Source organism: Theropithecus gelada, chromosome 12 (genome assembly GCF_003255815.1).
Source record: "Theropithecus gelada isolate Dixy chromosome 12, Tgel_1.0, whole genome shotgun sequence".
In the NCBI taxonomy this organism is placed as follows: domain Eukaryota; kingdom Metazoa; phylum Chordata; class Mammalia; order Primates; family Cercopithecidae; genus Theropithecus; species Theropithecus gelada.
In genome coordinates, this window is record NC_037680.1 from 102872145 (window position 1) to 102883345 (window position 11201).

Below are 11201 nucleotides of genomic sequence, written 5' to 3' on the forward strand. Positions count from 1 at the left end.
AGGGCCATGGAATGTGTGGAAAATTAGGGCTCAGCTTGACTCATGACTGCCAAAAAGCACAGTGGCTTCAGGTAGAGGAGTAGGGGTCACTGTCCTGGGGAGGGCCTGTCTGCACTTCAGAGTGCTGGAATAAAGGAGCAAATTTGCTCCCTTCCTTGTTTTATGTGGAAGAGAGAACCAAGATAGAGTCCTTAAGTCCTTCTAAGAAATCCAAGTAGATGGGCCAGGCATCCCCCCAGGAGAAGATAGGAGTGAATACTGTGTCCCCGGGAGCTGCAAAGCTTTGCAATCTACCATCATAATTAGATACATCTATCTGTCCAGGTGAAAGGGACTTCAGCAGTGGGGTCTTCTGCAAATCCATGAAAATGACTCTCGAGCAGAAACATCAACCTTAGCCATCTGTTGAACCCTGAAAATGTGAAGCCTGATAAGGAAGGTCCAGTTCAAATAAGACTTTTCTGCTGCTCCCTGCTCCCTCAAATAAGTCTCCCTGCTGCTAGGATCTGAATGACAGACACTGGTGAGCTGTTAGAGGGAGGATTAGGATCACAGTGTAAAAGATGGAAAGGAAATCAGGTGCCTCTGAAGCCCTACCCCCACAGCCCTTTCCCTGTGTCAATTTCCAGTGAGAAGCAGATCCAAACTGAGAAGGGAGAAGATGTGATATTCGATAACACAACAAACTTGAGTTTTGATTAATATCTTGGACAGGACATTCTATGTTCCAAATAGAGATTGTGTGTTACAAAGTGACTGTAGGACCAAAAGTGAGTAGCAAATTCATGAACCTCTTAGATTTTTTTCATTTAGGCCATGATGAGATTACTGCCAATGACTCAACTTTCAAAATACAAGTGAATAACTAAATAAGTAAGGTAAAATTGCACTTTTATTTGTATTTTGATGACATCGTGAGCCGTGATTCAGTCACTTCATCTCGTAGAACTTCTGCTGGTGGTAATCCCATTTAATATTGTTACAATCACCCCTTCCTCTCACCTTGTGGATGTATGTCCCCCCAGTCTCCTTCTGAAAGGTAAGTGAATACAGCTCATTAGGGTGTTACATTAGAATCACTGTTTTGGAAAAGTCAAGCATGGTGTGGGCTTCTGGTGTCAGATGTGAATGTGAGAGATGAACAGCCAAGCTTTGCAAATAAAACACAGCCTTACTCATCCCCCTTCCCTCGCATGCACCACCACCCCATCTTCAAAGTCAGGGCTGCCTCAGCATGTCACAGGAGGCAGGGAATATCATCTTGTAAACACCAGCGATGAGCATGAGCCGAGACCCCCAGCAGCAGAGGATACAAACCGTCCTCCTGAAGCAGGATTTAATTACATTCTCCGTCAGGAAAGGAAGTTGGATTTGCTTCAGTGGAATTGCATTTTCTGCATTCGGGTGATTTGTTTCTCCTATAAAACCATTTCCCGGTACCACTACTGGAAGGCTGGTAACTAGAAACCTGCGTGGCTCACTCTTTAGACCGAAGGCCACTCCTGTCCCCGTGTGTACATTTCTACCTTTCACAGCCTGGCATTCCCAGAGGCCTTTGTGAAAACAGCGCAGAGTCCTCGGGGGAAAGCGCTCAAGATTAGTGCTGTACATTCTGCTCCATGGCTCTGCTACTTCATGTTCTGTAATATTCCTGAATTCCTGCTTTTCTGAGGTCAAGGGTCCTGTCTTGTTGTCCAGTGTCTCCTACCGAACAAAATTCTCATCTGACTCCTTTGCCCTATTATGTTTGGGGTGTCGGGCTGATTCCCTGATGATCTCAGTCACAGCCTCCTCTATCTTCTTCAAAAACAGCACTTTGTGGATGAGTTGTGTGCTGGCAGTATTTTCTTTAAACAGTTCTCTATGGCGAAAATGTTGCCAATCAAAATATCCTCAGATATAACAAATGTTAAAGTACACAAGAAGTCCTCGGTTCAGGGCTTCAAGGAACTCACCTGGATGCAAATCAAAGAATGAGTTGTCAGACTGGATAAAGCCAAGAGGAAAAGAAGTGGACAGTTTGGACCTAGTCCTTAAGGAATAACCATATGGATGATTTCATGCTCAAAGTGCCCATTTCTATAGCACTTGGGAAATATTTGAGTGTAAATGAATATTTGGCATCTCATCTTTGGGAATTTCTGAATATCCTCAAATTGTAGAGATTCCAGCCATGTGGGTACAGACCCAAACTATGAATACGTGTGTTTAGAAAAGAGAGCCTTTCTGCCCTAGTCCCAGCCATTGTTTCTGGTGGACGCAACAACATCCTCCTACCCCCTCTCCCTGATTCTGTCTTTTGCCACCTTCAGCACATTCCAGTGGTGCTCAAGCAGAATGACTTTGCCCCCGATTTGGCAATGTCTGGAGACAATTTTTGTTGTCATAACTAGGGGGCAGGGGATGACGTTATAGCTTTATTAGGGAGAAGCCAGGGGTGCTGGCAAACATCATACAATGCAGAAGAATATCTGTTACAACAAGGAATCATCCAGTCCAAAATGTTGTGCAGAGAAACCCTGGTATATTCCCACACTGAAGCAGGAATGATCCTTTTAAAATTTACAGCCGGTAATGTTACTCCTCTGCTCAGAACCTCTCAGTTGTTTTCAGTGTCTGCTGGAGTATCAGTCAGAGTTCCTCACAGCTTACAAAGGCCAAGATGACCTGTTCCTGCTCCTCCCTGACCTCACCTCCTGCTGCTTTCTTTTTGCTCTCTCCACTCCGGCCAGGAATTTCTCCTTGTTCCTCCAACCACTTCTCCAATCCATTCATGCTTCTGCTCAAATGTCATTTCCTTAGAGAGGATTTCCCTGGCAAATTTACATATATAAAAGCAAATACTCCATAACTTTTCCCAACCCTACACCACAGGGAAACACAGTTAGATGAATTATAATCCATGGTTCACGGCATATATTCAATGTTAACCCTGTAAAATGCCTGCCCTCCCTCCCTCCCTCCCTCCCTTCCTTCCTTCCTCCCTTCCCTCCTTCCTCCCTGCCTCCCATCCTTCCTTCCTTCCTTNCCTTCCTCCCTTCCCTCCTTCCTCCCTGCCTCCCATCCTTCCTTCCTCCCTTCCCTCCTTCCTCTCTGCCTCCCATCCTTGCTTCCTCCCTCCCTCCTTCCCTCCTTCCTTCCTTCCTTCCTCCCTCCCTCCTTCCTTCCTTCCTGCCTTCCTTCCTTCCATTCTTCCTTTCCTGCAAATAATATAATTAAATCCAATAATCCAACATCCAACATGAAGCTAGAACACTCACAGAAACCCATGTGACTACCCCAATAATTTCTTTGCCACTCCTCATTCAAGACAACTACTACCCCGATTCTTGTATTAACAATGTTCTTGATTTCATTTGATATATGTTAACACATCTATTTGTACTTCTTTAAAAATATTAGTTTGGGTTGCATGTGTTGGCTTTATGGAAAATATAATGTTTTAAATATAAACTAACTTATTTTGTATTCCTATTATATTGCTATGATCCATCTTCAATGTTGCATGTAGTTATAATCACTCAGTTTTCATTGCTACATAATAGTCTCTGTTTGAATATGCCACACTTTTCTTCTCCAGTCCCCACTATATAGGACTGTGTTTGTTTCTAGGTGTTTGCCATAATGAACTTTGCAACATGTTAAGGTTTCTCTAGATATAACTTATCATCACCTGATATTTTATGTATGCACTGGCTTATTTGTTGATTGCCTGGCTCTTCCCAGTAGAATGCAAAGCCCCTGGGAACACAGCCTCTGTTTTCCCCCTGATGTATCCACAAAGCCTAACATAGTGCCTGCTATATAGTAGGAACTCCATTTATACCTACTTTCTCCACCTTTACCCTTTGTCCTGTTGCCTGGCTTACTATAATAGCCTTCCAACCTGTCTCCCTGCTGCTTCCCTTGCTGCCCTTAAATCAACTCTCAACATAACAGCCAGGATTATTTTGTTACAAGTTATGCGAGATTCTGTCATTTTTCTGTTCAAAAATCTCCAGCAGCTTCCCCTGTCTCAACGTAAAAGCCAAAGTCCTTAAAAGAAACTATGGTTTTCTAAGATCTGGCTTCCTTCACTTCTCTAAACTTATCTCCTAATATCTGTACGCTGGGCACACTGGCCTCCTCGGTACTCTTGAACACTCTACATTCATAACCCCTAGGACATTTGCTATTGCTGTACTATTTGCTTGGAGAGATTTTCCCTCAAATATCTACAAAGCTTATATCTTAGTTCCTTCCCTTGTGTGCTCAAAAGTCACACATTGAGGTCTTCTCTTTTACTCCATGTAAAATTGAAACTCTCTCATCACATTCTGTCCCTTTACAGTGCTTTTTGTCCTTAGAGCTCATTGCTATTTAACCTTTTTTACTTATATATTTTATTCGTTTATGTCCTCCTACTGAACTGCAACCTTTATAAAACTAAGATTTTGAGTTCACTGCTGCGTCCTTGGTCCCTAGAATATGCCTGGCACATATGAGTTGTTCAATTAATACTGAATGAATAAATGAATAATGGGGAAAGTGAACATGATAAGTAGTTGTTATTATGTGACAACTTATTTGGGCATTCATTAGATCATAGTTATATTTTTGATGGTCTAGTGGATGTCAGAATTAAAACTTTAAAAATAAAATATTCCCAAAGCTACTGATGCAACCATCTGAAAAAATAGAAGATGATGTAAGAGATGCACATGACTAGAGTCAGAACACTAATTCTGAAGATCCTAATTCCTGAAGCCAGTTTTAAAATATTAAACATAATTTTTGCTTTGTATAAATCAAGGCACAAGAATTCCTAGAGGGCAAAATCAGATCTAGACTTGTGTGGTGCATTTATGGAGGAGCGAAGCACAGACCCCCTTTGCTGGAGTCTGTCACACGAGGAACTTCTCAAGACTCCAGAGGAACAATCACGCCTCTTTGCCGCTGGTGTGGTCTTGTGGTTCTTAAGGAAAGCAACGGTTTTGCCAAAGTTATTACAAATACTTCAAAATTATTCAGTTCTAAGTTTCAATGTGTGTTTTTAAAAATTACTTCACTCTAGCTTAATAACATTTCCAAAGAAATCTCTAAGAAAAAATGACTTCTGGAGGGAGCTAGATAAGAAGGACTGAGGAGAAGATAGATGATTTCTGGCTGCCATGTTGTTATTAACCACAAATAGAAGAAAGGAAATGCACAAGGAATAACATTAAGGTCCTTAAAAGATATGGATACATCTTAACATCAAAGAATTTTCAGCTCAGGATATGTATTTTATAATTTTAGATAAATCTTGAATTATATAAATCTTTAAAATGTCAAGATGTGGCAAAGCCACTTCACAATCATGGTTTGTCATCTTGTCAATGCTCTTGACTTTTGAGTTCTCATGTAAAGAAGGCATTCCTTTTGCTGTCGTCCTTCTGATAAAATTAGCTGTGTGTGTTGTGTAGTAGTATTTCCATCCACACACAAGGGTGTGACTTCACATTCTTTGTTACAACTGCTACTCAACCATTTATTTAAAATGAAAGTCTAAAACTGAAATCATCTAATGAGTTGGAAAAGTTTTGCTTTAAAAATGATCCTTTTAGAGTGATTTCCAGTGCCATTCAGGGGATATAGGGAAGGAAAGTCCAAGGTGTCTATATTTTATCTACAAATAAAACGATCAAGTGAACACATGCCTGTTTGATCTGTGCCTGGTAGCTTAGCATGGCTACAGCAAGTGATGCACTTGTAATCATTTCAGCCCTCACCCAACCCCAACCATGAACATTTCTCATCAAAGGAGGGCATTGACATGCTCTGAAAGATCGAATGAAAATAAGTGAAAACCTCTTCAGATATTTGTTTTAAAAATTCTTTGGGAGTACATAGAGTTTGGATCATGAAAGCAGAGCTCAATTCGTAGTTTTGATTCTTCCCAGTTTCACATTTTTAAAAAATGTTCTTTCACCACCTCCATGTGCAGAAGGCAATGAGCTTGCTTTGTTTCCCAACTGACCTATTCATATCAAGTTAGTTACACCCACTTAAGTCTCCCCACCACCTTTGGCCAATCCCACAGAGCCCTCCTATGGAGCTGGAAACTCATATGGAGACTTTTGTTTTTTATAGAGAATTCAATTGCTCGATGCCGCAAGACACCCTTTCTTATTAAAACGAGAAAGAAATGCATGGAAGTTGTTAAAAACAAATCATTTTCCATTAGTAAAAGTTACATGATTGGAAAGAGAAGAGCACATTGCTGTAATTACCGGTACATTAAGCAGGGGATGAACAGCTGCGTGAACTTGGAGTCAGTAGAATAACAGCCACTGAGCCAGCTTCCCCATATGGTCCAAGCGAGGAGGTGGGGCTTCTAGCTGCCTGGGGGTTGGGGAGAGGTGAGGAGGGGGCAAACGAATCCCATTCAAGTAGGGAATAGGCGCCAAGAAATGTCTGGCTTCCCAATCCAAACCCAGCTTTCTCTGTGCTGCACTGGAAAAATCCCCCTGGCCTCCATAACAAAAACCTCTAAAATCAATGTTGTCTTTTCCTAAAGAGAGCAAAATGTGAGCGTTTTCAGACTTTTGGCTACATTGCTACTAATAGAAAAGACGACCTCAGAAGGACTTAGTCACTTCCTCAGCTCTTTTGGGGTGTGGCTATGACTTGGAATTATTGGTGTCACTTAGTAAACACTGTATTTGATCTAGCATTTGCCTTCTCTCCCAATTAAAAATAGAGTCTGGCCAACAGCGACAGGTCCCCATCACCAGGTACTGGCCTCAGTCTGTTCCAGTGAAAAGCATTAGAGACTTCTAATTGGCATTCTCTTCAGAATTTGGCAAATTTGGTCAAAGCAGACCAGCACTATAGTAACCTTTCATTATCAATGCAAATCCTAACAGAAAAGCATTCCATTCTTCTTACATTGTACATCATAAATTAAACACAATAAATTTTATTGTGAAACCTCCTAGGAAGACATTCCTGAATAGACAAAGCAGAAAATGCTTGCCATTATACTAAACAGAGCTAAAATTTGATAGTTGCTGGAAGGGTCGGCTATAAGGAATCTAGCTATTTACAGGGGAAATACCAAATAGGCTACATCATTTGCAAGGAGATGTTTTTGTAAGTACCATGTCCAAAACCGTTTGGGTTTCAACTATATGAAGGTTATTATTACAGAGAATGGTGACCAGCTGTTCTTCATTGCCTCTGAAAACAGAATGAGAGAAAAATGGCATTAAAATGGAATTGGAAGAATTCAAGCTTCCTTAAAATTTGAGTTTGTTAACAGGAGAAGGATCCACACTAGGGAGTTATAAAATGAATGCCTTTCATTTTCTGTTGCTTTTAAAAAATAAAAAGTGGCACTTTTAAGACAGTTCAGGTACAATTTTGTCCATTAGAAAAATACTGAATTTGATAATCTTACAAATTTCTAGTAAAAATAATTTCAAAAATATTTAAGAAATATGACTATTGGAAATTAGGCTATGTCTGGAGAATAATTCATCCAGTCATGCTATGGTGTCAGGGAATCTTGTAAACTGAGAGAGTATTACTAAAGGAGTCCTGTCGGAAGTGTGTGCATTTCATGCCATAGATTTATGCAGGCATGTTTGAAGAAGAAGGATAATGACTCCCCTGTCAATTAATATTGTCTTCAGAAATACCTAAATTTACAAATAAAAGAAAAACAGGCTGGGCGCGGTAGCTCATGCCTGTAATCCCAACAGTTTGGGAGGCAGAGGAGGGTGGATCACCTGAGGTCAGGAGCTCAAGACCAGCCTGGCCAACATGGTGAAACCCTGTCGCTGCTAAAAATACAAAAATTAGCTGGGTGTAGTGGTGCATGCCTGTAATCCCAGCTACTTGGGAGGCTGAGGTAGAACAATCACTTGAACCCAGGAGGCAGAAGTTGCAGTGAGTCAGATTGCACCACTGCACTCCAGCCTGGGTGATAGAGCAAGACTTCATCTTAAAAAAAAAAAAAAAAAAAAAAAGAAAAGAAAAGAAAAAAGAAGACAAAGAAGAAAAGAAAAACAATAGTATTCTACTCAATAGAATAAACACACCGCTATCTCTTAAAAAATTATTAGATGGATGAATACATAAACATAAAAACATCATTTGGTGGGTATCAGGATTTCCGCTGATAGTTAATTTGTGGACTCTCAAGGAATTTATACCTGTATTCAAACAGGTACTGTGATATTAACTTGCAGGACTTTCTTAATAAACCAACTGTGGGAAGGACACACATTCCTAGACTTTCACTCACAGGGCAAATCCATCGTTGCCAGACTTCTGCTCTCCGTAGAACACTCGCTTTTCTGTTTTCCATTCAACTTGAATGAAAATTTCTACTAGATCTCATTCTAAATCCTCCCATGGGACAGAGCTACCTTTCAGCAGTCAGTGCTTTACCAAGGGCCACACTCAAATTTGAACATCTCAGCAGACATGGAATCAGAAGTGAGGGATTACTGAATTTCACTGAAAGCTTTTCTCAGATACTGTAATAAAAAAGCACCACCTTCATCTCGGATGATATGAAGCTTTTCTGACAGCTAATGTTTATCTTTGTGATGCTTGCTTTCTAGGGAAATATTACAATTTGTAGATAACTTTAAATATTTAAATTTTTTCCAAGCAGGAAGAAAAGGGTAAAACAACCACACACACACACACACACACACACACACAATTTCACTACATAAATACATCTTAACTTAAAATTCCTGGGCACTTAGGCTGTATGTCATGGCCCCCTGCATGAGTTAAGTGGAGTTAGAGATTTCTGCCAAGTTAGAGAGCTGGTTACTTACTTCAGGAAATATTCAGTTATTTCATTTGAAGTATGAAATTGCAGAAGCATCCAAAAGTTTACCAGGGTCTAAAACTACAAGTGAGCTTATTATTGTCTCTACTCTTTATCCTTCTATGGAGTAGTTCCAAGGGATCCTTTGAACCAGCTGCCCAGTTTTCATCCCTGTAAATAAATTTTCCTTCACACAGTACAGGGTCAACTTCTGAAGAAGAGACCGTTTATCACGGTAGTTAAAAGCACAGACTCAACCCAGACTAAATGGGTTCTAGTTTCAGTTTTGCCTCTTTACAGCTGTGTGCCCTTTGGGTAACATACTTAACTGCTCTCAGCCTCAGTTTCTTCCCCTGTAAAACTGGGATTTAATAGCATCTTTCTTAATTGGTTGTTTTGAGGATTTAAAAAAGTACTCAGAATCTTACCAGACTATTTGTCCGCAGCTGGATATGCACAGAGGTTGAGAACAGAAGGAATGAAACAGATCATCCCAGAAAGACCACATAATCAAAAATCACCACTTTCCATACAGTAAAACAAATACAATGCTCTTTGATATTTATCTTGGTGAAGCAGTGTATTAAGCCTGATTTTATTTTGAAGCAGAGGTAAAACTTATTTTATTTGCAGATAAAAAACACTGCATAAAATGGTTCATGATCGCCAGTTGCTGGGAAGTGGGGAGGATATCATACTAGTAATTGTCCACACTGTCTACTTATCATGTGCCGTTTCTGAAAACAGTAGTAATAAATAGATGGGAAGGAAAAAGTTACATAAAGGTCTGATGAGTCCATTGTAACCAATTTGTACTATGTCCAAGGGAACGAGTCCGTAAAGTTTGGACCCTTCCTTATCCTTCATTCGTTGACTCCCTCCCAGAGTTTAGAGGCTGTCTTTATCCTCCCAAACCTTTCAAGACCAATTATCAGTATGATTTTCTTTACTCCTCACATATTTATCCAATCATTCATTTAACCAAAATTAGTTGAGCACCTACAGAGTCTTGGACTCTGCAAGACAGAGCAGGGTTCGGAAGTTTGGAAGGGAAAGGTGTGAAGAAAGCCTTATATGCACAAGGGTGAGTAAGATACAGTTCTCACCTTCAAGGAACTCATGGTTTATGTATAAAACAAACACTCCAAAGCAAACAAAGATTAGAAGAAAGATCACATGATGCATTATAAAATGGGGTGTGGGCAAGAAACCAAGTAGGAAGGAAGTAGCCAGCTCTGCTTAGAAAAGGTAGGAAGTTATCTCAGATAAGAAGGTGCTTGATTTTCAGGGCTACAAGAAAAGTCGCGATTCACCAGGTGACGACAGGGAAAAGAAGAAGCCAGGAAGCAGCTCAGGCAGAGGAAATGTCACATGCAAAGACACCAAGGCCTGGAAGAACATCAAATGCATAGTGCATGTCTTATTATGTTTATGGTTGGAATGCAGTGTGTGTTGGGCAGCACTGGATTGGCAAACATAGCAATGGCCCAGGTTTCTTCAGAGAGTCACAAGTAACAGTAAGGTAGGAGGCCACTTATGAAGTCTCGCTACCATCCAGGCTTATCTGATTTCCTGCCTGAAGGAAGGGAGGAAGAGTCCACAGATGCAACAGCCTTTGGGCATTTGAATGAAGAACATGCTGATTTTCTTTAAAACCCAGCTTCTGGGAATGCTGGAAGATAGGGAGCCAGATATTGTCTCCTGTTTGTCCTATGTTATATCCAAACATCTTAAAAGAGACAATTCTTAATGTTACAAAGAAAGTATATGAACTCATAGTCACTTTGTTCGTCTCATAGTTTCACTGGATATATATACCATTTACTTACACATTACCTAAATCAATTAAAAATAAAAAATATATTGTGCTAATGACATAGAAATTTGCATTAAATAGCCTTTAGTCTAATAAATATTGCTATCCAGCTCAAATCCTGCCAGTCAAGTATCCTGAAAGAGAGACACCATAAAAAAATAATGAAATCAGCCTTTTGCACTTGTGACTCTGTCAAACTAAATGCAAGACTTGTCTCCAGAGCTGGAAAATTGTATTCTCATGTATTTAATAAAGAGTTACTGCTGACAGAGGCATCACAAGGGTGGATCCGAAGACCCTTTTCCTGTCCTCTTGGAATTTATAGGATAATGGATTTAAATAAAAAATAATGGAAAGAAAAGAAAGGCCCTTGAACAGATGTCACTGATGCCTTTGCATGCCACTGAAGCTCCCATCCGAGCAGGCATTTAAGAAGCTGGGCCTTGAAGAAGGAAAGATGGAAGCACATTCAGGCACAGAAAAAGCAGTGAGCCAAGCCTGTGCAAATCAACCCAGAGGGTTGGACAGGTTGCTTCTGAAACACTGTTGAGGCCACTCAAAGAGGGCTTTTCATGG

The 11201-nt window shown here is 40.4% G+C and overlaps 1 long non-coding RNA gene across 1 annotated transcript; it reads right to left on the reverse strand.

Moving 5' to 3' along the window:
* Nucleotides 1-874: 874 nt before the first annotated feature.
* On the reverse strand, nucleotides 875-6303 carry LOC112635795. The gene is made up of 2 exons (XR_003122089.1): nucleotides 6252-6303; nucleotides 875-1955 (listed from the first exon to the last, which is right to left on the reverse strand). It is a non-coding gene; the product is annotated as an uncharacterized LOC112635795 (long non-coding RNA).
* Nucleotides 6304-11201: the final 4898 nt, after the last annotated feature.